The sequence below is a fragment of the Panthera onca genome, chromosome B3, assembly GCF_046562875.1.
Source record: "Panthera onca isolate mPanOnc1 chromosome B3, mPanOnc1 haplotype 2, whole genome shotgun sequence".
Classification (NCBI taxonomy): Eukaryota; Metazoa; Chordata; class Mammalia; order Carnivora; family Felidae; genus Panthera; species Panthera onca.
The window spans coordinates 30,022,647-30,048,188 of NC_138344.1; the positions used below are offsets into that span (position 1 = coordinate 30,022,647).

Genomic DNA, 25,542 nt, shown 5'->3' on the forward strand with positions numbered 1-25,542 from the left:
AATAGTGATTACAGTCAACAATATGTATTATATACTTCAAAGTGGCTAAGAGACTAGATCTTAAAGGTTCTACCACAAAAAAGAAATGATTATGTGACATAATAGAGGTATTAGCTAATGCTATGGTGGTAATCATATTGCAATATATAAATGTATCAAATCAACACATTGTACAACTTATATTTATGCAATCTTATGTCAATTACATCTCAAACTATATAAAGTGCACAACATAGAGGTTGATTTATAATAAGCGCTTCATAAATATTCGTTCTTTCCTCCTTTATTAAATCTCTATATCAATGGAGGACAGGAAGGGGAATGATCCCTTCCAGTACCCTCCATACATATCTGTATGCCATCTTGACAGACCAGTTGGGCTCTGCTATTTCTATGGAGATACTGGTAACTATCCTGGTAGGCCTCAATTACCATGGATGGTTTAATTGAAAGTTACAGCTAACCTGCACACCAATCTACCATTTATTGTTTCTACAGGGAAAATAAACGTACTCCAAGTTCTGAACAACAGACTTGCAAAGAAACTTCAGCATTCTGTTTTGGACTTGGGTTTTGCATTAGTTTCAAGAGATGCTGTCAGATTGTATCAGGAAGGGGTTGCTGTACAATAGGGCAATGTGATACTACCTGTGCTTTAAGAATTCAGGCAAATGTGGAAAAGGACACATTGACAGGAGGTAATGTGGTTAGCTCAACTATTACTATACTAGAGTAGGTAAGGCCCCAAATTAACACAGAAGTAGCAGGAAATAATGAGCAGGGGCTGATCTGAGAGGCCAAATGGATAACACTTAGCAGCCAGTAGGAGACTAGTGGAGAGGGACGGGGACGGACAATGACTCTGGGGTGTCTCTCCATGAAGACCAAGGATGATTTTCCCAGAGGCATACTAAAAAGTGTACAGAATTCAATAGCAATAATTTTCACTGCTTCAACTGTAGAGAACAAGGAGAAAATGGAATGAAAACAGCCAACATACTATAAAGCCAAGTATGTGATTAAAAATTCTCCCCATTAAAAAATACTTTAATTGCTATTTTCTTATTTAAGTTGACTCTAAATTTTGAGTGCAAATGGTTTGGTGAGAATAATATAAAAGATTCAGGATGAAGTGGCTGGGGGAGGGAAAGAGAAAGGTAAAGTGACAATTCTCTAGTTACTTTAATTTTACTACAAAATAAACACAGAAAAATAAAACAGGCTGAGTAACTGAAGGGATGGCATCAGTGATGGAGCATTAAGGATGGGAACTGTGGCCAGAAAATTCATACATTCCAGACAGCCATGAGCACATGCCAATGAGTTTCCATAGGGCTGTTCTTAAGAAAACAGCAGAGGCTTGGAGTTTGGGGAGTCAGTGGATATTAATAAATGAGAAGACCATAATCTGGTAGAGGAAAAGCTTAATTACCCTCAACAACAGGATGCTGTGTCTTTATTCTCCTTATCAGTGAAGATATCTGCCTGTGGTCTGTATCATTGGACCCTACGTTGACTTCACTCAGAAGCTAATGCTTCTCTGAGTGAAAAGTGACAGGTAGGATGTCAGCTTTTCCTGAGGAGGTGCTGCATCCCTGGTCCTTATGGCTGCCAGAGTAGTGGGTGGTATTTCCATTCCTATCGGAACAACCCATCAATCAGTAGAATTGGCCCCAGGGCACAAATGAACAAGCCTCACGGCCATTACTAATTGGATATGTAATTTTACTTTATGCAAGCTACTCAAGCTCTCTAGAACTTATGATCCTTATATTTTTTAAATGAAAAATAACTGAATTCTTTAGATTATAAAAGCAATCAGAAAATAAAGATATGCAAACAAACAAGCAAAACCCCAAGCCCCAAATCTTACTATATATTCTTCCAGGTCTTTTTCCTATACATAGATCAAGTTGTGCACAGATAGATACAGAGATGTATTTAACACAATGAACACGCTACCTGGTAACATGAATACCTTTAAAGTCTTTTCTAAAATTTACGATCAAGTCAAAGGATTATGTAAATGCAAATTTGGGTTAAAATGCCAATTTGAACCATTCAAACAAATTTAACAGAGGGAGAAATAAAGTTGCAGTCAGAGTCCTTTAATAACCTCAAGCAATTAAAAACATTTCTCATATATAACAAGAAACAACTCTTCTCTATGGAAATAGTTACCTGGCAAGATTACCTATTCAGGGCATAGCTGAAAACTAGACAGGTAGGGAAGAGCCTTAGGTCTCATTAATAGACTCTTTACTCTTGTTTCAGACAAATTTAATTTGATCAATTCAGATCAGTTTTGTTGGTATTGTCTGTACAAAAATAAAAGTGAATACTCTACTTATAATTTGATGAATTATAACAGTGTCTCTCATGCTGTCCTTTATTTATACATCCCCTACCCACTTAACTATGAGCTGAGATACTGTTAATTTGAGTGGAGATATGTATGTCCCACTGCTTTCTCACAAAGGTGCCCATATGCCCTTTCCACTATTGCCCTTTTAAAAAGACTCTCTTTTCTAATAATTTCTTCTGTGATCTTGTCTATTCCCAAATATGTAAGGGTGGAATAATTTCCCAGAGCCTATACGTCTTGTCCTTTGATGCTCCAGACTTCAGTTTCCAACTGCCTACTAGACCTCTCTAAATAGAATTAATTATCTTTCCTCCAAAATGTGCTCCACCTTGTTCTGGACACCATAACAACTAATGTTATCACAACATTAGGTAGGTATTCAGGCTGGGTCAACTTTGACCCCTCCTGGTCCTTCTCATGCTATATCCAATTAATTGCCAGGTTCTGTCTCTCCAGTCCGTAATCTCCCTTTGACAACCCTAGCCATAACTTGAATCCTGGATTTCATCACTCTTTGTCCGAGGCCTTGGGATAATATCTCATTGTCTCCTGACTCCTCTAAAACACAGATCTTTACCATTCCCTTACTTCTTCATACCACCATTTGTGGTTTTTATTTGTCTACAGAATACATTTGAATGCTTTAGGACAAAATGTAATGCTCTTTTGTGATTGATACTGCCTTACCATATTTTTAAATCATCGTCTCCTACATGTCCACCCATATAACAACTGGCTAAAATTCTATAGAACCTTCCATGCTTTAGTCAAATACCAAGTCCCCTGTGAAGCTGCAGATCGTCTTCTTAAAATTAACTGTTTCCTCCTCCTAATTCCCATCCCATGGTACTTATGGGTGTTTGCATACAACTTCCCCTCTCTCTTTCACTTGCTAGTCTTAGCTTCTTAATCAGTTTTGGCATCTATATGTTTCTTGACCAGATGAATAAATACAGCTCTATTATCTATTAAGCTATTCAAAATAGCTTAGAAGGGGACAGAAGCATCCAGACAGAAATGGCAAGTGACAAGTTGACTACCTGATAGCAAATGGAGAAAGAAAAATACAAAAACCAATGTAAGACCTCAAAAGCACTTCCATGTGGGGCAAAGAGCCCAAATCCCTCAAGGGCATGACTGTATTTTCCAGAAGAGCACTGTGACTGACCTTGACACTAATTATAGCAAGATATCAAGAAAATGTTAAATTATGTTTAGTATCCTGTGTGACAAGGGAAGAAAACAACAAAAGTGTGAAAAGTATTTTGGAAAGATTTTCATACAAATGGCTTTATTATTTAAAAGCTTATTTATTTAATTATAAAATAAAGAGCCATTATAGCAGATCTGGAGGAGAAAGGTTGACAGAAAGAGAAAAGGTACCTAAAGTCTTAGTCTGCACTCACAAAAAATGTAGGTCACGTAAACACCAAATGATTATCCTAACTGAAAACATTTTAATGTTTAATGAGCTCAAGCTCACAATTACTCAGGAAATTTGGCCAATGAGAACTCGTTTTTTCAAAGGACATAGAAAGCTAAGATTTTACTGTATCACTACATAAAGTTATTTATTCAACTCTTTTGTTTTAATGTGTGACTGGAGAATGATAATAAGGTGGGGAGGAGATGAGAAAATGAGGAACAAAAACAAAAATGGAGGGTGAGAGAGACAGAGAGAAAGAAACCAAAATAAAAGGTAGGAGAACAGTCAAGACAAGTGAGAGGAAGAATAGAAAAACAAAAAGAGAGAAAGCCCAATATAATGAGTAGACACATTCAGCAAAAGGATAGTTCTCCTTTCATTTTCTCCTCTCTTGACATCCTTTGTTCTAATTGACTTCAGGCTGATGTATGTACCCTTAGATGCATGCTGAATTCCAATGAAGTCCTCCTACACGTATACTTTATACCAACACAAACCAGTTAAAAGGATTTTAATTGGTGTGCACCATTCCCTGCAATTTCAACATTTTAAAAATGAATAGTCTCTCTAAGTACCAGATGGTGACATGTACTAATTAATCAGGCCTATTCAATGAATGAGCATATTAAAATGAATGCACCTATTAGACATGTGTTGCTGACGCTCTATCCCGAGGAAGCCTCCCCTTATACAACTGCCCACAGAAGGTGCAGATTTACTGTGCAATACTCACCAGTGTCTCCCACAATTATTTGTAGCAGCAGTTCCATCACTCTTGTACCTCCCTCTAGATCACCTGATATTTCATGCTAAGCAGCCGGTGAGCGCTGCTATTCCTCTATAATCTGCTTAACTTTTGTAAGCAAGAGCCAGCTAAACTCTGGGTCTACCATTTTCCTATCAAAGAGAAGATTATACAAACTCTTCAAGGTCATTTGTAAACAGACAACATGTGAAGGGACAATGATCAAGTGAAGCTCTTCATTCAACTCCCTTTCTCCTCTGGTTTGTCTGTCAGGCAGTCTTAGCATTGCTAGCTCAGGGAATAAAATAGTGCAGATGGAAATCCTGCATGGCAGGCTGCCATGCTCTAATTTTCTTTAAATACTGTGGGCATTGGAGAGGAAGGTATAATCTACTGGTAGGTTAAAATACTACTAGGTACACTTTTTTGAAGTGAAAGAAATCCTAGAAGCTCCTCATACTCATCACTTTTCTATTTTATATTACTTTGAATCACCACATTCCAAATGTATTCTCTCTCCAAATATCTCCAGATTTATTGAAAAGACTGGCTTCTGATCTGTTGATGGCACTGAAAAATGAGTGGTTGATGAGGTAAGGAAGGGAAGAAGCAGCAAGGTACAGATAAAACACACACTATGGAGAAGGGAGCACTGTGACACATGTATGTTATCTGGTACAGAGCAGGCAGTGACAAATGTTAGTTCCCTCTAGGAGATAATAACAAACGGTAGGGAAAATTTTTGTTTGCTTACTAAAATAAAAATCAATCTAAAGGGAAATCTAAGAGAAGTCTAAACATGGTTATCCTTGGAGAAGTTACAGATTATGGTAGAAAATGGTGCTTGTTTGTGGTGTATGACAATGCTTATTGCTTAAAATCAGAATATCACCCAAAAGAATTCATAGGGGAGAGTAAACCAATAATAGCAACAATACAATTTGTAGTTACAGACTAGAAAAGCCTCCCAAATGGCAAACACCATTTAAATTGTATTACTTTCCCTGGGCTCTTGCCTAAAAATGAGAGGTAGAATTAATTATTCAAGCAAAATTTAATTAATATGGACATAATTAAAAGTAAAAAATAGCACGACACTTTCATCAAGAGGTTTCTGTGCAATGATTCGATAATTTTTTTTCAAATTTTCTACTACTTGCTTTTAACCATTTTTGGTAGATTTCTATTATTTTTCATTTTTGGTAGAGTATTTACAGACAAATGGGTTCTTCTAAGAGTCCTGCGTTCTGAGATAAGACAAAACTCAAGAAGACAAGATATCAAAATCAACCACAATTCCTAGTCAAAACACTTAAAAGGAACCATGTTAGAAAAACTGGAAGCCTGACTAACTGGAGAGAAAGCAGTAATTTATGCCAACCTAAGCAGACTAAGACAACTCTTGGACTACTCTGAAAAATAACCTAGTATTAAATTATGAAGAACACAACTGATCAATAACCCACAAATCTATGCAAGAAGAAAATACAATGTTTTTTGAACATATAGGATGTGAATAGCTTAAAGTGAAACTCTGTTAAAAAGGGCACAGCATCTACTTTTATTTTATAGGTAGCTAGAACTAGAGGACTGCATTAATATTAAAGCTTAGTTTCATTTGGAACAATATCAGAGTGTAAAATAAATACCAAGCTTGAAGGCAGATAAACTGAATACACAAAAGGAGACGCACAAAAACGAGACAGTGTGGTCTAAGTATGACATCTAACGCAGTCAGAGGGATTCTACTGCTTCTGTCTTTAAGATACAACAAACTTTGAATTAGTCATTTACGCCCTTGGCTACATGGCATCTGCATCTCAGGTGCCTAGAATTCCTTAGAAAGAGGCCATGAAGATATTTATATAAAAAGAGACTCTGAATTAGCTATTCCCAGATGATATACCAGAAATAACGAAAAGACAATATTCAGGATACGCTAGATGCCATGATGTATTCTCAACACTCGAAAGAGCCCTGGTTGATGAAGGGGAGGCAAAATGGATCATTTCTTCATGAAAAACAGATAATGTCTAGAAATCAGGAAACAGTGGTATTTACACACAAAAACATCAAATTATACAAAAGAATCTGAGGTTAATATATAGGTCTTTATGTTGAAAAGACAGTAGTGAAGCCTCTTTTTAAGAATCTGCTCCCTAGGGGCGCCTGGGTGGCTCAGTAGGTTAAAGCGTCCCTGGACTTTGGCTCAGGTCACGATCTCAAGGCTTATCAGTTCCAGCCCCACATCAGGCTCTGCGGTGACAGGGTAAAGCCTGCTTGGGATTCTGTCTTCCTCTCTCTCTGCTCCTCCCCCACTTGCTCTCTCTCGCTCTCTCTCTCTCTCTCTCTCTCTCAAAATAAATAAGAATAAACTTTAAAAAAAGCTATTATTTATTAAAAAAAAAATCTGTTCCCTATAGAGGTGCCTGGTTGGCTCAGTTGGTACAGCATGTGACTCTTAATCTTGGGGTCAGGGGTTCAAGTTGCACTTTGGGCATAGAGTTTACTTAAAAAAAAAAAAGGATCTCTTCTCTATAATCTACAATCACTAACAGTAATCTGGAATTGCTTAAACTGAACTTGATGCATTTAGCTTAGTACATGTAAATTTGAGAAGAAATGCCAAACATTTGTTAACATCTATATAGTTGATTAAAACAAAGAACTAACATCATGGAGGAGTATGTGAAAAAAACTTAATTCTGCTTTTGGGGATGGGGGAAAAGAAAGAAACTAACATTTGTTGAGGTACTATAGTCACTGTGCTGGAAACTTTATATAGTATTACCTCATTCAATACTCCCAGCCATCCTATTGATAGGTATCATCTCCAATTTACAAGATGAGGAAATGGATGCTCGACAGTGTAAAATTAGGAAGTAATGGAGTTAATATTAGATCTGAGGCCTGTCTGATTCCAAATCCTATGCTTCTTAAAATTAATGGCATTTGTAATGGCCAAGATAACTTACTTTGCTCTAGAGGTGAGTTACTATAAGGTATATTTCTATATGTCATAACGGTCTACAGTTGATTGGCAAGAAAAATACAAAGAAATAAGAAACTTAATCATTTCAATAATAAGCAAAATATAAATGTATTCAGTAAAGTTGGAAGATACAAAACTAATACACAGAAATCTGTTGCATTTCTATAAACTAATAACAAAGTAGCAGAATGATAAACTAAGAAAAATAATTCCACTTACAATTGCACTAACAAGAATAAAATACATAGGAATAAACTTAACCAAGGACGTGCAAGATCTATACTCTCAAAATTATAAGACATTGATGAAAGAAATTAAAGATGACACAAATGAAAAGATATTCCATGCTCATAGATTGGAAGAATTAATATCGTTAAAATGTCTGTACTCCCCAAAGCAATCTACAGATTCAATGCAATCTCTATCAAATACTAACAGCATTTTTCATAGAACTAGAACAAAGAATACTAAAATCTGGGGGCACCTGGGTGGCTCAGTCGGTTAAGCGTCCAACTTTGGCTCAGGTCATGATCTCACGGCTTATGGGTTCGAGCCCCGCGTCAGGCTCTGTGCTGACAGCTTGGAGCCTGGAGCCTGCTTCGAATTCTGTGCCCCCCTCTGTCTGTGCCTCCCCCACTCACACTGTGTATTTCTCTCTCAAAAATAAACATTAAAAAAAAAATTAAAAAAAAAAAGAATACTAAAATCTGTATAGAAACACAATGGACCTCGAATAGCCAAAGTAATCTTGAGAAAGAACAAGATCACTACAAAGCTGTAGTCATCAAAACAGTACAGTATTGGCACAAAAATAGACATACTGATCAATGGAACAGAATAGAGAGCCAAGAAATAAACCCCTGCTTATATGGTCAATTAATATATAACAAAGGGGGCAAAAAATATACAATGGGGAAGAGACAGTCTCTTCAATAGACAATGTTGGGAAAACTGGACAGTTAAATGCAAAAGAATAAAACTGGGCCACTTTCCTATACTATACACAAAAATAAACTCAAAACAGATTAAAGGCCCAAATGTAAGATATGAAGCCATAAAACTAGCAGAAAACATAGGCAGTAGTTTCTTTGACATTGGCCTTTAACAACATTTTTCTCAATAAGAAGCAGAATGATGTGAATCACAAATGATTCTACTGGAAGATCTTTTAAGCATGAATAATCACCTGTCACCTGTTAATGTTAAAGTTTCTATTGGATGTGTTATTTTTTCAGTTTATCTTTTATCTTCTGACCGTCTAACCAGTAGGTCTGAAATGAGTAGATTCTAAAATGAAGAAACAGAGGGGCACCTGGGTGGCTCAGTCAGTTGAGTGTCCTACTCTTGATTTTGGCTCAGGTTATGATCCCAGGGTCGTGGGACTGAGCCTCACATCGGGGTCCATGAAGCCTACTTAAGATTCTCTTTCTTTCTCCCTCTTTCCTGCTTGTGCTCTCTCTCAATAACATAACATAACATAACATAACATAACATAACATAACATAACATAATATAACATAACATAACAAAATAAAATAGAAAAAAGAAAAATATTTTAAACAATAATAAAATAAATAAAATGAAGAAACAAAAACCGTCCAGATTCTGAATGTGGTTTTCAAATTGTAAAAAGTGAAGCTACTATGCCATATTCACAGTCAGATAAAAGTTGACTTTTAGAGTAGGGCTTCTTTAACTTTAATGTGCTTACAACATACCTGGGTATCTTGTAAAAATACTGACTCACTTTGTCTGACAACACACACCATTCTTTGAGTAGTATATTTTAGAATATATACAAAAGATGGGGATGATAAAAATATGGGAAATAGGATATGAACATATTTCTATTGTTACCTGGATACTACATAGCTAAAGTACAATACCATGAAGTTTTATTCTTGTACTTTATAGCATCACTATGGAATTAAAATCAAGAGTATAACCCACAAGAGCAAACACTATTTTGAAGGAAGTTGGAAAACTGATACCACCCATCTTTAAGACTAACTATAGGGGTGCCTGGGTGGCTCAGTCGGTTGAACTTCCAACTTCAGCTCAGGTCATGATCTCACAGTTTGTAGTTTCAAGCCCTGCATCGGGCTCTGGCCTGACAGCTCAGAGCCTAGAGCCTGCTTTGGATTCTGTGTCGTCTCTCTCTCTCTCTGCCCCTCCCCTGCTCTCTGTCTCTCTTAAAAAATAAACATTTAAAAAATGTTTTAAAAAAAGACTATAAAGCTATAATAATTAAGACAGCATGGTACTGGTGATAAAAACAAAAAAAAGACAAATCAGTGGAACAGAACAGAAAGCCCAACAATAGATCCATACAAATATAGTCAACTGATCTTTGACAAAGAAACAGAGGCAATCCAATGAAGAAAGGTAGTCTTTGCCACAAATGAACTAAAACAACCAGGAGTATATATATATATATGTGTGTGTGTGTGTGTGTGTGTGTGTGTGTGTGTGTGTGTGTGTGTATGTGAGTGTGTGTGTGTGTGTGTGTGTGTGTGTGTGTATCTATCTATAGAAGATGTCTATCTGCTTTGGATTCTGTGTCTCCCTCTCTGTCCCTCCCCTCCATACTCCCTCTCTGTCCCTCGTGCTCTGCCTCTCTCTCTCAAAAATAAATAAGCATTAAAAAAATTAAAATTAAAAACTTCTGCTCTCCAAAAGGCAGTGTCAAGTGAATGAGAAGACAAGCCAGAGAGTGGAAGAAAAGATAAATCTGAAAAAGAACTGTTATCCAAAAATGCAAAGACCTCTTAAAACACAGTAAAAAAATGAACAACACAATTAAAAACTGGGCAAAAGATCTGCAGAGATAACTCACCCAAGAAGATATACAGATAGCAAATGAGCATATGAAAAGAAGTTCAACATTAGATGATGAGCAATCTTGCCCTTGGTATCTGCCCAAAAGAGTTAAAAATTTATGTCTACACAAAACCTGCACACAAATGTTTATAGCAGCTTTATTCATAATTACTAAAACTTGGAATCAATCAAGCTGTCCTTCAATAGGTGAATGAATAAACCGCAGTATATCCATAAAATGGAATACAATTCAGGGGCACCTGGCTGGCTTAGTCAGAAGAGTGTGCCACTCTTGATCTCAGGGTTGCAAGTTCAAGTCCCACATTGGGTGTAGAGATTATTTAAAAACAAAATCTCAAAAAAAAAAAAAAAAAAAGAAAAAAGAAATACTAGTCAGTGATAAAAATAAGTGAGTTATCAGACTATGAAAATATGGAAGAACCATAAATGCACATTATAACGGGAAAGAAACCAACTAAAAAGGCTATATATTACATGATTCCAAATATATGACATTCTGGGTAGGGCAAAACTATAGAGAGTAAAAAGATTAGTGGTTTCCAAGGGTTTAGGGGGTGGGAGGTATAACCATGTGGAGCACAGGGAATTTTAGGGCAGTGGAACTATTCTGTATGTCAGTATGATGGTGTCTCCATGTTGTTATACATTCATTAAAATCCATAGACTGTATAACATAAAGAATGAGCCCTAACACAGAGAGTGGGTTTGGTCTGTCAGTTTAGTGGCTATAATGAATGTACCACATTTGTGTGGGATGCTAATGGTAGGGGAGGCTGTGTATGTGTGTGGACAGTGGATGTATGGGAAATGTCCATACTTTCCATTCAATTTTGCTGTGAACCCAAAACTGCTTTAAAAAAGAAAGTCTAGGGGTACCTGGGCTGCTCAGTTGGTTAAGTATCCGACTCTTGATTTCAGCTCAGGTCACGATCTCATGGTTTGTGGGTCTGAGCCCTACACTGGGTTCTGCACTGACAGTGCAGAGCCTGCCTGAGATTCTCTCTCTCATGCTCTGTCTGCCCTTCCCCTGTCTCTCTCTCAAAATAAATAAATAAATAAAACATGAAAAAAAATTAAAAAATTAAAAAAGTCTATTACTTAAAAATAAAATCAAGAGCCTACATATTTCTAATGCTTAAAGAAACTTAATTAATAGTTAACTATAAGCATGTAAAGTTTCCACAGTTAAATTAATATAATAGTAAAATAATTTGAATTTATATAAGAGGTCACATTAATTTTTTAAATTAATTTTTAATGTTTATTTATTTATTTTTGAGAGAGAGAGGTAGGGACAGTGAGACAGATTCGCAAGCAGGTTCCACCATCAGTGCAGAGCCCAATGCGGGGCTCGAACTCACGAACTGTGAGATCATGACCTAAGCCCAAATTAAGAGTCAGACATTCAACTGACTGAGCCACCCAGACGCCCCTAATTTAAAAATTTAAAAAGGAATTTTCTTTTCCAAAAGGGTACTGTCTGATTGACTGACTAGGCTGAGGGGAGTTCTTACTTTAACAACAGGGATCCACAACAGGGAGCCCAGGGGTCGTGCTGTGCATGCTAGAGGACAAGGTACAGGGACAACAGTGGGTTTCTAACAAAGATCACTATGTTTTCCATTTCCAGTTATGTTTTGAAGTTTCCTTTCAGGACTCTCAGAGTGCTCCTCCTCAGCTTCAGACTCAGTGCAGGCCTGGGTCCAGGTCAAGCTGAAGCTAGATTTGTACTATTCTGAAGTAAGGCTGTGAGTGCAGCTCTTCCCCTTGACACTTGTAAACAGAGTTGGTGAGTAAGCAAGCTCTGCCATTCATCTGCCTACCAACTGCAGTCTATTGTTTTTTATCCTTATAGCTCCTGTTTACTAGGCTAATACTACTACTATGTAAATCATCTCTCTAATTCATATAATCACCTTGAGGGGCAACAATTATTATTTTAATAAATAAGGATGTGGGAATTGAAAAGATCTTGCCCAGTACCATAGAGCTTTGAAGTAGTAAAGCTGGGAATCCAGTCTCGACTTACTTCAAAGTCCCACTCAATTCTACTTCTATACACCTTGATAACCACCACACGCCCCTCTCTGTTGTGGCTGGAACACTTCTCTAGTTTCTGACCTCAGCACATCCCATTCCACTCTGTACTTGGCTACTCCCTTGGTTAGAACCACCAGTAGCTCTGGAAGAATGACATCCCCAGTCCCAGTATTGTATCCATGGGACTTACACTGGCCAGGCTAGTAGCTTCCTCTCAGGGTGAAGTCATTATTAACTATTGTGTTCATCCTTCCTTCCACTCTTTTCAGTTTAACTGCTTACATTAACTAGAAGATCTATAAATTTTAGACAATGTAATATAGAGGTAAAAAACTGTCCTTCCTGGCCAAGGAGAAAAGCTAGAAAAATGACTCAAAAATCAAACAGCTGTTTAGAATAAAACAACAAAATGATGGATTATGGAAGAGTTAAAGTCTAATATGTGAAATATGTGGAAATATCTGGTTTTGGTAAGATAGAAACATTTAATGTGGGAGCTAACCTACTAATGAAAAACTACAAGAGACAAGTTATGTGTCCTTTGCCACACCACCTCCTTTATTACTTCGTATAGCAACTACAAAGCATAGGTTCTATAAAGGGCTCCTTTTAAGTGTTATTCATTTTTGAAGGACTGTCTCCTCTCCATTGCTACTATTTTAGAAAAAAAGTTAAGAGTTAAGTATCTACAGACTAGGAAGTAAATTTACAGTACAGATTCAACTACTTATTCACTAGTATAATAGAAAGACAGGAAATACATGTTGAAAAAAGTGCCATAAATAGAAAATAAATTGAAACTGGATTTTTTTTTTAAAAAGTCTATTCTAAGATCACCCTTTTATCTCTCTCTTTTAAATGTAAAATATACCCTCAACCATTCCATATACTCTCAACCACTAAGTCTAAACACTAGTAAAGGGAGATTTTCAAGGTACCCAATTACAAAGTCAAAACTCTGCATCCATTATATCCTTAGCTTATTTCTTTATCCTTCCAGAAGTGTTTTTTTTTTTTAACCAGAAATTATAAAACAAGCTAGCAGATGGCCAGAGCATTGAATCAAGTCTAATTTGGGTTGAATTCAAGTTTGATTATCCAGAGACATGAAAGCAATTTACCCATATTAACATCAAATGGCTAATACTGATAAAAATGTTATGGAAGTATGATCCAGTAGAAAGCTTTCTGGACTGGGAATTAAAAGAGCCCCTCACCTCCACCCCAGCAACTAGTTATAAAACTCTGGCAAAGTCATAGATTCCTTCCGCCTCAGGATCTTTGTCTGCCCAATGGGATGACAACAACTAGTCCTCCTTTCTAGGAGATGCTGAGCAGCTAAAATGGAATCTGTAAAAAAGATTCTCCTTTAACTGGGTGTGAAGGTGGAATAATGATCCCACAAAGACATCCACATCCAAATCCCCAGAACCTATGAAAATATTACCTTATATAGCAAAAGGGGCTTTGCAGATATGATTAAGTTAGCATCTTAAGAAGAGATTATCCAGGATTATCTGGGTAGGCTCAATGTAATAACAAGGGTCCTTAAAAGTGAAGGGGGGAGGTATGAGGGTCAGAATGTAAGTGATGTGATAGGAGAAAGACCAGACCAACCATTATTGACTTTGAACATGGAAATGGGCCATTAGGCAAGGACTGTGGGCAGCCTTTAGAAGCTGGAGAAAGCAAGCAAAAGAATTCTCCTTTAGTGCCTTCAGAAGGAATGCAGCCCTGCCAAAACCTTGATTCTAGCCCACGGAGACAAATTTCAGATTCCTGACCTCTAGAAGTATAAGATACTAAATCTGTGCTGTTTTAGACAATGAAATCTGTTGTAGTTTCTTACAAGAGCAAGAGGAAACTAATACACTGGGTTCAATATCAGCTTTGACACTTACCCTGGCTATGTGTCATAAGCCACTTATTTATTTCTGAACTTTAGTTTCCTTACCCGTAAAATGGGCATTAAAATTAGCAATTACAGGTTGTTATAGATATCAAATAGGGTAAGTGTTGAGTGCTACTGAGTAAGTGATTAAAAAAAAAAGATAGCTTTTTTTTTTTACCACCTATGCACACGAGAGCAATATAATGCAATTATTTTTATAAAACCTATAGGCAACTCATAGTTTTCATATACACAAAAAAGTGCATTAAGCTTCCAGCTAACACTAAATTTATTGGCAATATATTGATGTAGAAGTCATTGATTTGTTCTCATAGCCTGTAAGGTTGAAGTTCTTTTAGATCTCAAAGTTCCCAAAGGGAAGAAGCAATATAGGTACAATCTGTTTTAAGCTCAGTTTATATATCCAATGTAAAGTCTATACTCTGCATTGACTTCATCCTTAGGTTATTTCTTTATCCTTCAGGAAAAGGTGATTTTTATACCAGAAAACTTTTTCAGTGTTCAAAATTTAAACACAGGAAAAGTTAAGGTAAGGAAAACAGATCACTATAGTCCCACCTCTTTATTTTATTACTAAAAGAAAGAGAAATTCATGAGGAAGTTAAATGATTTGGCTCATTATCAATATTCAGCCAGTTCATGTCAGAGATGGATTACTTCCTGGGTTTTCCACCTCCAAATCTGTCCTATTTGTTAGAGTAGGGATTAGCAACATGGCCCATGAGTCAAATCTAGTCAGCCACCTGCTTTTTTTTTGTAAATAAAGTTTTATTGGACACAGGCAGACCCATCATTTGCATATTGTCTACTGCTGCTTTCCTGCTACAAAGGCTCAGCTGAGTAGTTGCAACAGACTGGCCCACAAAGCCTAACATATTTATGATCTGGCCCATATACAGAAAATTTGCTGACCACAGTGTTACAGTGCACTACTTCTTAAGGATGAAAATTTATCTTATAAAATGTTTCAAAAAAACAGAGTTTTTAAATTATCTTTCAGCAAAGTTTTAAGAATGCTACACAAATAGAGGAATACTATGGCTTAAAGTACCATACAACATTAAATACGGATGAAATTCTGTGCAGTGCATGTTCTAAGGCTCCACTAAGACATCGCAGGGGTGAGTTCAATTTTAGCTAAATGATGTTGATTTAGTAACAGCAAAATTACTCAGCTCAGCATACAAATGCCAACCAAAATAATATAATGACTTATATTGCCACGATCATTATTCATTACGAACTACAACAAACATGTTCGATCATAATTTATATTAAAATTGGTCATTATTAAAAATAATGTAAAGCACTATGTTTCCTTCATAAAGCATTTATTCATTAACACTGGGAACCTCATCCTGGCGAGATTATACACCTTTCACAAGACTCATACTTTCTATGATCAAGTATGGGGAGAGGCACTAATAATTATTGGGTGTGAAGAATTGGCAGGAACTAAAATATATAACCACTGAATCTTAAAAATAAACATGAAGAAAGAATTCTCTTCCATTTCTGTGGCTGCAGAAGTAGACTTAGGGAAAGTGAGCATCCCTTCAAGGTTACACCATAAGGGATGTTAGGTAGCTGAGTTGGGAGGCCAGGCTTCTCTGTCTCTAAATTCTTTTTGTTACTTTTCCTACTTTTAATGACATGTTCCAATTCAATGATATTTTTTGTATATTTCACATAGAACTATGTGTCTCAGCTGACTACCTGTTGAAGAATGTTGGATTCAAATCTCCTTTTGAGAAAATAAAAAATTGGCCTGCTTTCAGGTCCTTTCCTTGAGGAAGTAGAGTAGCCCTAAGTTTGGACAAAAAGATATATCAGGCTCCTAAATTTTTCAATAAATGTCAATTTTGCCATTTATACAATTCTGTCACCTAAAGTATATGGATCTTCCCTGGACTCAACAATATAGAACACAGGCATATCCAAGATTCATGAGAGAATTTGATAAAAAATTGATTATATCCAGTTTATTCTAAAAGCCTGCTTGCTGCTACTTGGCAGAAGCCAAACAAGGGGCGTTTTAGTTATCTGTTCTCTTCAGTAAACTCTAAACTTGTGTGCAGATCATCAAACAAACCAGGGCAATATAATCCCAAAAGTCCTATGAAAAGGTCATCAATGAATTCAAGTTTAATGTTATGCATCTGACTTTTTATAGAAAGTAATAAGAAACATCTAATCAAAGAACATTTCTAGCTCTCTTACAAAGCCTCAGACTGAGTTATTTGAGTTGTTTAGTATACCCAGTGTTCCTTCATATATCTCCTAGAGTTTAGTGCTAGCAAAAATAATTCTTTTCATTTATCAGCAATGAGAAACTTTTTAAAGGAACACATAAGTTTGGAATCTGGAGCAGAGGGAGGGAAGGAAATCCATTTATTGTTAAAAGGAAATTGTGAGAGATCTCAGTTCCCTCTGTTGAATGTTATTTCCATAAAATAGTACATTTGCAGTCAGAAAAAACCTGAAATCCAATTAACTGGAATCCTTCATTATATGGAATGATGTTCTATCCACTATATTCGAGAGAAAGAAATAAATAAATAACAAGATACGTAAAAATTAGACTTTGGAGGATCCAAGCAAAATTAGAAATAATCCCTGCCTAAAAGAAATTAGCCTAGCAGGGGAGTTGAAATATACAAATAAAGTGGCAAAACAGAAAACAGCATCCCAAGATTTACAGATAACGAGTTCAAGAATTGAAATATTGCTTCCAACAGAAAGAATAAAGGAAATTTTTATACATAGGTGGCATAAACCTGGGTTTAAAGGATGAAGAGAATTTATTTTTCTTCCTTTTCAAAGGCATTATGTACAAAAATAAAATCCACCAATTTTAAATGTACAGTATAATTTTTCTCAATTGCATACAATTGTGTGACCACTATAACAATGAAGATACAGACCAATTCCACTCAAAAAAGTTCCCTGTCCCCTTTGCACTTGATCCTTTCCCCCCAGTTTCTGGTCCTGAAAACTTGCTTTCAGTCACTATAGCCATTCCTTTTCTAGAATTTCACAGAAATGGATTATATAGTACATGCTACAGTTGACCCTTGAGTGACATCAGGGTTAGGGTAGCTGACCCCCAAGTACTCAAAATTCTGCATATAACTTTTGACTTCCTGAAACTTAACTAATAGCCTACTGTTGACCAGAAGTCTTACGAATAATATAACACGCATTTTGTATGTTATATGTATTATATCCTGTATTTTTAGAAATAAGCTTGAGAAAAGAAAATATTAAGAAAACCATAAGGAAAATATATTTACAGTACTGTACTTATCAGAAAAAAAATTTGCACGTAAGTGGACCTGTGCAGTTCAAGGGTCAACTGTATTTATGTTTGACTTCTCTCACTCAGCATAATGTTTGTGAGATTCATTCAAGTTGTTCTGTATATTACGATTTGGTGCCTTTTTATTGATAGAAGGATTCCATGGAATGGATAGAAGGCAATTTGTTTATTCACTCACCAGTTTTTGTCTATTATCAATAATGTTCAAATAACATTTGAACACATATTTGGGCATATGTTTCCATTTTGCTTGGGTTAATACCTTAAAGTGGAATTGCTAGGTCAAATTGTGAATGTACGTTTAACTTTATATGGTACTGTCATATTGTTATGCAAAATGGTTATACCACTTTGCATTCTCATTCGCAATGTGAGAATTTAAGTTGTTCTACAACCTCGTCAACACTTAGCATTGTTGGTCTTTTGGCTAAATGTACATTTGTCAGACAAGAAGTGATGCTGAGAATCTCTTCACATACTTAAGAACCATTCATGTATCTACTGTGAAGTGTCTGTTCCAATCATTTGTCCATTTTAAAATTGAGTTGTCTTCTTGAGTTGTAAATGTTCTTTATGTACTCTGGATATAAGCCCTTTATCAAATAAATATTTTGCAAAAAATTTTCTTGTAGTCTTTGGTTTGCCTTTTTGCTTTAAGCATCTTACAAAACCAAGTTTCTAATTCTGATAAAGTACATTTTATCAGTATTTTCCTTTTGTTTCTGCTTTTGACATTCTTTTAAAGAAACCTTTGCCTAACCCATGTTATACAGACTTTTCTCCTATGGTTTTCTTTAGAAGTTAATTAAGTAGCTTTAACTTTTACATTTAGATTAAGATTCATTTTAAATCCCGTAAGTATGGTTTGAGGTTAAGGTTCATTTTAACCCATACAAATCTGCACTTGCTTTGGCACTATTTCTTGAAAAGACTATCTCTTCTCCATTGAGTTATCTTGGCAATTTTGTTAAAAAAAATTAATTTATCTATGTATATGGATCTATTTCTGGACTCTCTATTCTGTTCCAATGATCTACGTCTATCATTTTGTCAGTATCATACTGTCTTGATTACTATCACATTATAGTAAATCTTGAAATCAAGTAGTTTAACTCTTCCAACTTCATTCTTTATCAAAATTATTTTATTAGCAGTGCTTGCGTGGGTCAGCAGGTTAAGTGTTCAACTCTTGATCTCAGGTCAGGTCGTGATCTCAGGGTCATGAGTTCAAGCACCATGTCAAAAGAAAAAAAAAAACCTGTAAAAAATTGTTTTAGCTATTTTAGATCCTTTACCTATCCCTATAAACTTTAATTTTTTTAATGTTTATTTATTTTTGAGAGAGAGAGAGACAGAGACGCACGACAGCGGGGGATGGGCAGAGAGTGAGGGAGACACAGAATCTGAAGAAGGCTCCAGGCTTCGTCCAAAGTGTCAGCACAGAGCATGATGTAGGGCTCGTATCCATGAACCTTGAGATCACGAACTGAGCCCAAGTCGGACACTTAACCAACTAAGCCACCCAGGCGCCAAAACAGTGATTCCATGAAACGAAATAATATCCATATCATAGGAGTTCCAGAAGAAGAAGAGGGAGAGAAAAAGGCAGAAGGTTTATTTGAACAAATTACAACGGAGAACTTCCCTAATCTGGGGAAGGAAACAGACACCCAAACCTATGAGGCACAGAGAACTCCCTCCAAAATCAACAAAAACAGGTCAACACCATGACATATCATAGTGAAACTGACAAAATACAAAGATAAAGAGAGAATTCTGAAAGAGCTAAGGACAAACAGGCCTTAACCTACAAGAGTAGACACGTAAGGGTAGTAGCAGACCTATCCACTGAATCTTGGCAAGCAAGAAGGGAATGGCAGGAAATACTCAATGTGCTGAATGGGGGAATATATGCAGCCAAGAGTCTTTTATCCAGCAAAGCTGTCATTCAGAATAGAAGGAGAGATAAAAACTTTCCCAGACAAATAAAAACTACAGGAGTTCATGACTACTAAATCAGCCCTGCAAGAGATCTTAAGGGGGACTCTGAGTGGGAAGCAGGAAAGACTACAAAGGACCAGAGACATCACCACAAATGTGAAATCTACCGATAACAAAATGGCACTAAATTCATATCTTTCAATAATCACTCTGAATATAAATGGACTAAATGCCTGGATCAAAAAACAAAGGGTATCAGAATGAATAAAAAAATAAGATCCATCTATATGCTGCCTATAAGACACTCATTTTGTACCTGAGGACACCTGCAGATTGAAAATGAGGGGATGGAGAACCATCTATCATGCTACTGGATGGCAAAAGAAAGCCAGAGTAGACATACTTGTATCAGACAAACTAGATTTTAAAATAGACTGTAACAAAATATGAAGAAGGGCATTATATCATAATTAAGGGGTCTATCCATCAAGAAGAACTAACAATTATAAACACTTATGCCCCCAATGTAAACACCCAAATATATAAATCAATTAACCACAAACATAAGCAAACTTATTAACAATACTGTAACTGTAGTGACTTTAATACTTCATTTACAGCAACGGACAGATCATTCAGGCAGAAAACCAATAAGGAAACAACAGCTCTGAATAACACACTAGACCAGATGGACTTAATAGATATATTCAGAACTTTTTATCCTAAAGTAGAAGAATACACATTCTTCTTGAGTGCACATGGAACATTTTTAAAAACAGATCACATACTGGGTCACAAAGCAGCCCTCAACAAGTACAAAAAGACTGAGATCATACCATGAATATTTTCAGATCACAACTCTATGAAACTTGTAGTTAACCACAAGAAAAAATTTGGAAAGTACCCAAATACTTGGAGTTTAAAGAACATCTCACTGAAGAATGAATGGGTTACCCAGGAAATTAAAGAAGAAATTAAACATACATGGAAGCAAATGAAAATGAAAACACAACAGTACAAACCCTGTGGGAGGCAGCAAAGGCAGTCCTAAGAGGAAAATACATTGCATTTCAGGCCTATCTCAAGAAGCAAGAAAGATCCCAAAGACACAACCTAACCTTACACCTAAAGGAGCTAGAAAACAGCAGCAAATAAAGCCCAAAGCCAGCAGAAGGGAAATAATAAAGATTATAGTAGAAATAAATGATACAAAATCCAAAAAGAACAGAACAGATCAATGAATCTAGGAGCTGGTTTTTTGAAAGAATACACAAAATTAATAAACTCCTAGCCAGACTTTTCAAAAAGAAAAAAGAGGACCCATCGATAAAATCATGAATGATAGAGGAGAAATCACAACCAACACCACAGAAATATAAACAATTATTAGAGAATACTATGAAAAATTATATGCCAACAAACTAGACAATGTGGAAGAAATGGACAAATTCCTAGATACTTACACACTACCAAAACTCAAATGGGAAGAAAAAGAAAATTTGAACAGATCCATAACCAGTGAAGAAATTGCATCAGTTATCAAAAATCTCCAACAAATAAGAATCCTGGGCCAGATGGCTTCCCAGGGGAACTCTACCAGACATATAAAGCAGAGTTAATAACTATTCTTCTCAAACTGCTCCAAAAAATAGAAATGGAAGGAAAGCTTCCAAACTCATTGTATGAAGTCATCATTACCTTGATTCCAAAACCAAACACAGACCTCACTAAAATGGAGATACAGGCCAATATCCCCAATGAACAAGGATGCAAAAATTCTCAACAGGATACTAGCAAATCGAATTCAACAGTACATTAAAAGAATTATTCACCATGATCAAGTGGGATTCACTCCTGGGCTGCAGGGCTGGTTCAATATTCACAAATCAATTAACATGATACACCACATTAATAGAAGAAAGGATAAGAACCGTATGATCCTCTCAATAGATGCAGAAAAAACATTTGACAAAATACAGCATCCTTTCTTAATACAAACCCTCAAGAGACTCAGGATACAAGGAACATACCTTAACATCATAAAAGCCATATATGTGGGGCGCCTGGGTGGCGCAGTCGGTTGAGCGTCCGACTTCAGCCAGGTCACGATCTCGCGGTCCGTGAGTTCGAGCCCCGCGTCAGGCTCTGGGCTGATGGCTCGGAGCCTGGAGCCTGTTTCCGATTCTGTGTCTCCCTCTCTCTCTGCCCCTCCCCCGTTCATGCTCTGTCTCTCTCTGTCCCAAAAATAAAAAAAAAAAATAAAAAAAAAAAAATAAAAGCCATATATGAAAGGCCCACAGCTAATATCATCCTCAATGGGGAAAAACTGAGAGCTTTCCCCCTAAGGTCAGAAATACAAAAGGGATGTCTACTTGCACCGCTGTTGTTCAACATAGTGTGGAAAATCCTAGCCTCAGCAATCAGACATCAAAACAAAATAAAAGGCATCCAAATTGGCAAAGAAGTCAAACTTTCACTCTTCACAGATGACATGATACTCTACATGGAAAACCCAAAAGAGACTCAACCAAAAAAATTGCTAGGGCTAATACAAGAATTCAGCAAAGTTGCAAGATATAAAATCAATGTACAGAAATTGGCTCCATTTATATACACCAATAATGAAGCAACAGAAAGAGATATCAAGGAATCGATCCCACTTACAACTGCACCACAACCCACAAAATATCTAGGAATAAACCTAAACAAAGAGGTAAAATATCTGTATGCTGAAAATTATAGAAAGCTTATGAAAGAAATTGAAGACACAAAGAAATGGAAAACATTCCATGCTCATGGACTGGAAGAACAAATATTGTTAAAATGTCAATAGTACCCAAAACAATCTACACATTCAATGCAATCCCTATCAGAATAACACCAACATTCTTCACAGAGCTAGAACAAACAATCCTAAAATTTGTATGGAACTGCAAAAGACCCTGAATAGCCAAAGTAATGTTGAAAAAGAAAACCAAAGCTGGAGGCATCACAATCCCAGACCTTAACCTGTATTACAAGCTGTAATCATCAGGACAGTATGGTATTGGCACAAAAACAGACACAAAGATCAATAGAATAGAATAGAGAATCCAGAAATGGACTCACAAATATGTGGCCAACTAATCTTTGACAAAGCAGGAAAGAATATACAATGGAAAAAAGTCTCTTTGGCAAACGGTGCTGGGAAAACTGTACAGAGACACAGAAGAATGAACTCAGACCACTTTCTCACACCATACAGAAAAAAAAAAACACAAAAAACATTTAAAATGGATGAAAGGCCCAAATGTGAGACAGGAAACCATCAAAATCCTACAGGAGAAAACAGGAAGCAACCTCTTTGACTTCAGCTGCAGCAACTTCTTAGTTGACATGTCTCTGGAGGCAAGGCAAAGAAAAGCAACAATGAACTATCAGGACCTCATCAAAACAAAAAACTTTGGCACAGCAAAGGAAACAATCAACAAAACTAAAAACTGTGAAGATATGTGCAAATGATGTGTCAGATAAAGGGTTAGTATCCAAAATCCATAAAGAACTCACCAAAGTTGACACCCGGAAAACAAATAATCCAGAGAAGAAATGGGCAGAAGACACAAATAGACAATTTTCCAAAGAACACATCCAGATGGTTAACAGACACATGAAAAGTTGCTCAACATCACTCATCAGGGAAATACAAATGAAAACCACAATGAGATATCAGCTCACACCTGTAAGAATGGCTAAAATTAACAACTAAAGCAACAACAGATGTTGGCGAGGATGTGGAGAAAGGGGAACCCTCTTGTACTGTTCTTGGCAATGCAAACTGGTGCAGCCACACTGGAAAACAGTGTGGAGGTTCCTCAAAAACTTAAAAATAGAACTACCCAGCAATTCCACTACTATGAATTTATTCATACGATACCAAAATGCTGATTCGAAGGGGCACATGCACCCCAATGTTGATAGCAGTGCTATCAACAATAGCCAAATAATAGAAAGACCCCAAATGTCCATCAATTGATGAATGGATAAAGATGATGTGGTATACATATAGAATGGAACACTACTCAGTGATGAAAAAGAACAAAATCTTGCCATCTGCAACAACATGGATGGAACTGGAGGGTATTGTGCTAAGTAAAATAAGAGAAAAGACAGATATCATATAATTTCACTCATATGTGGAATTTGAGAAACTTAACAGATGAACACAGGGGGAGGGAAGGAAAATAAGGTAAAAACAGAGAGGGAGGCAAACCATAAGAGGCTCTTAATACAGAGAACAAAATGAGGGTTGATGGGGGGGCGCGGTTAAATGGGAGATGGGCAGAAAGGAGGGTACTTTTCAGGATGAGTACTGGGTGTCATATGTAAGAGATGAATCTCTGGGTTGTACTCCTGAAGCCAAGACTATACTGTATGCTAACTAACTTGAGAATGAAAAACAAAAAAACAAAAAACCACAAAGTTTTAAAAAAGAAAAATGTTTGTAAAATAAAACTAAGTTTAAAAAGAAGAATAAAAAGCACATATAGAATAATCCCAGTTTTGCTAAAAACAATGCACATAAACCTAATTAAAAAAATTGAGACATAAATAAACGTTAAATGAAATGTATATTACAAATTTTCTACTATAAGCATATTTCATTCAACATTACTTTCATAATAAAATTATATTTAGTTACTAAAAACAAATAGCCACATATGCCCTGTACCCAGACACAATGTACTACTGTACATATCCTAGCCCTGATGGTACACATAAACCTTCTGCTCTGTCACTGCAGTTCTCAATGAGTCTCACAAAGATCATTCTGAATATCTATCACATGGTCAGTTACCTGAGAGTGAATACATTAAACTGTTATGAGTCTGGGGGCCCCAAATGACTGCCCTCTATTGCAAACCAATACTAAATGAAGACTACGTGTGTTCTAGGCAAGATTTGTTCTCTAGAGGTGAGAGGCTAGTGCATTAACCAGGTTTTATATTAAATGTCTTCATCATTTGTGAGCAGCCAGATGGTTGGTAATGTGTGTAGATATTTTGAAACATAGGCTGGCTGATTTCAATTAGCTTTGAAGTGAGACAAATGATATTGAGGATCTATATTGCTAAGCCCAGGGGTACTAACAGAATATTTTCTTACAGATGAATACCCCATCAGCTAGTGCTCCTGCTTATATAATACAGCTAATAGGTTATCCTGGAACACATCTGCTATTGCAAAGAATCTCTGTTATGAAGCACCTAACTGGGCAAACATTTTATGCCCACGATTGGGAAACCAGCTAATGTGAGTGAGGAAAAGGAATTTAAAAAAAAAATCAAGAAACAAAAAACAATATAGCCTATATGTTTATGTTTCAGAATGCACTAAGTTTTGTGAGGGATTTTGGCAGCAAATAAAAATACTCCTATGCTAAACTAGTCATTTGGGGCCAAATCAAAGACTCTGCCTGAAAACATTAGTAACTGAACAAGTGTTGGCTTTTTTCAGGCTTAGCAGGCAATGCCAATTTTATGTCATGTTCCTCAAGGTACCAGCTGTGTTGTTCCTGATGATTCTTCTCTATACTGAGAGAAAGGACACAGAAGAGTCCTTGAAAATGCTACTATTTGGGCATGTCTTGACCTCAACAATTCAAGTAAATCAGGATAAATGAAATTAATTCCCGTATTCAAAATAAAGTTGAGAATCTAAAATTTAATTTCTTTTCTGAATCACAGGGATTCTAACAGATACTCAGGGAAGTGACTTGATTCCAAGTCTACCAAAGAAATCAAATGATTCTCTAAAAAACATAAAGTCAAACAGAAACATAAAAAATTTAAAAACATAATTTAACTTTTAATATTCTTTCATAGAAAACAATCCACACATTTTTCTTTCTGGTTAGCTGCACTGCTTCTAAAATACGTGATGTTAAGAAAATTAAATAGTTTTAGGGTGCCTGAGTGGCTCAGT

The 25,542-nt window shown here is 36.3% G+C and overlaps 1 protein-coding gene across 11 annotated transcripts in view; it reads right to left on the reverse strand.

Moving 5' to 3' along the window:
• The window catches only part of PEAK1 (pseudopodium enriched atypical kinase 1), a 313,202-nt gene that overhangs the window by 95,368 nt on the left and 192,292 nt on the right, over positions 1-25,542 (reverse strand). The gene's annotated exons all lie outside the window — the stretch shown is intronic.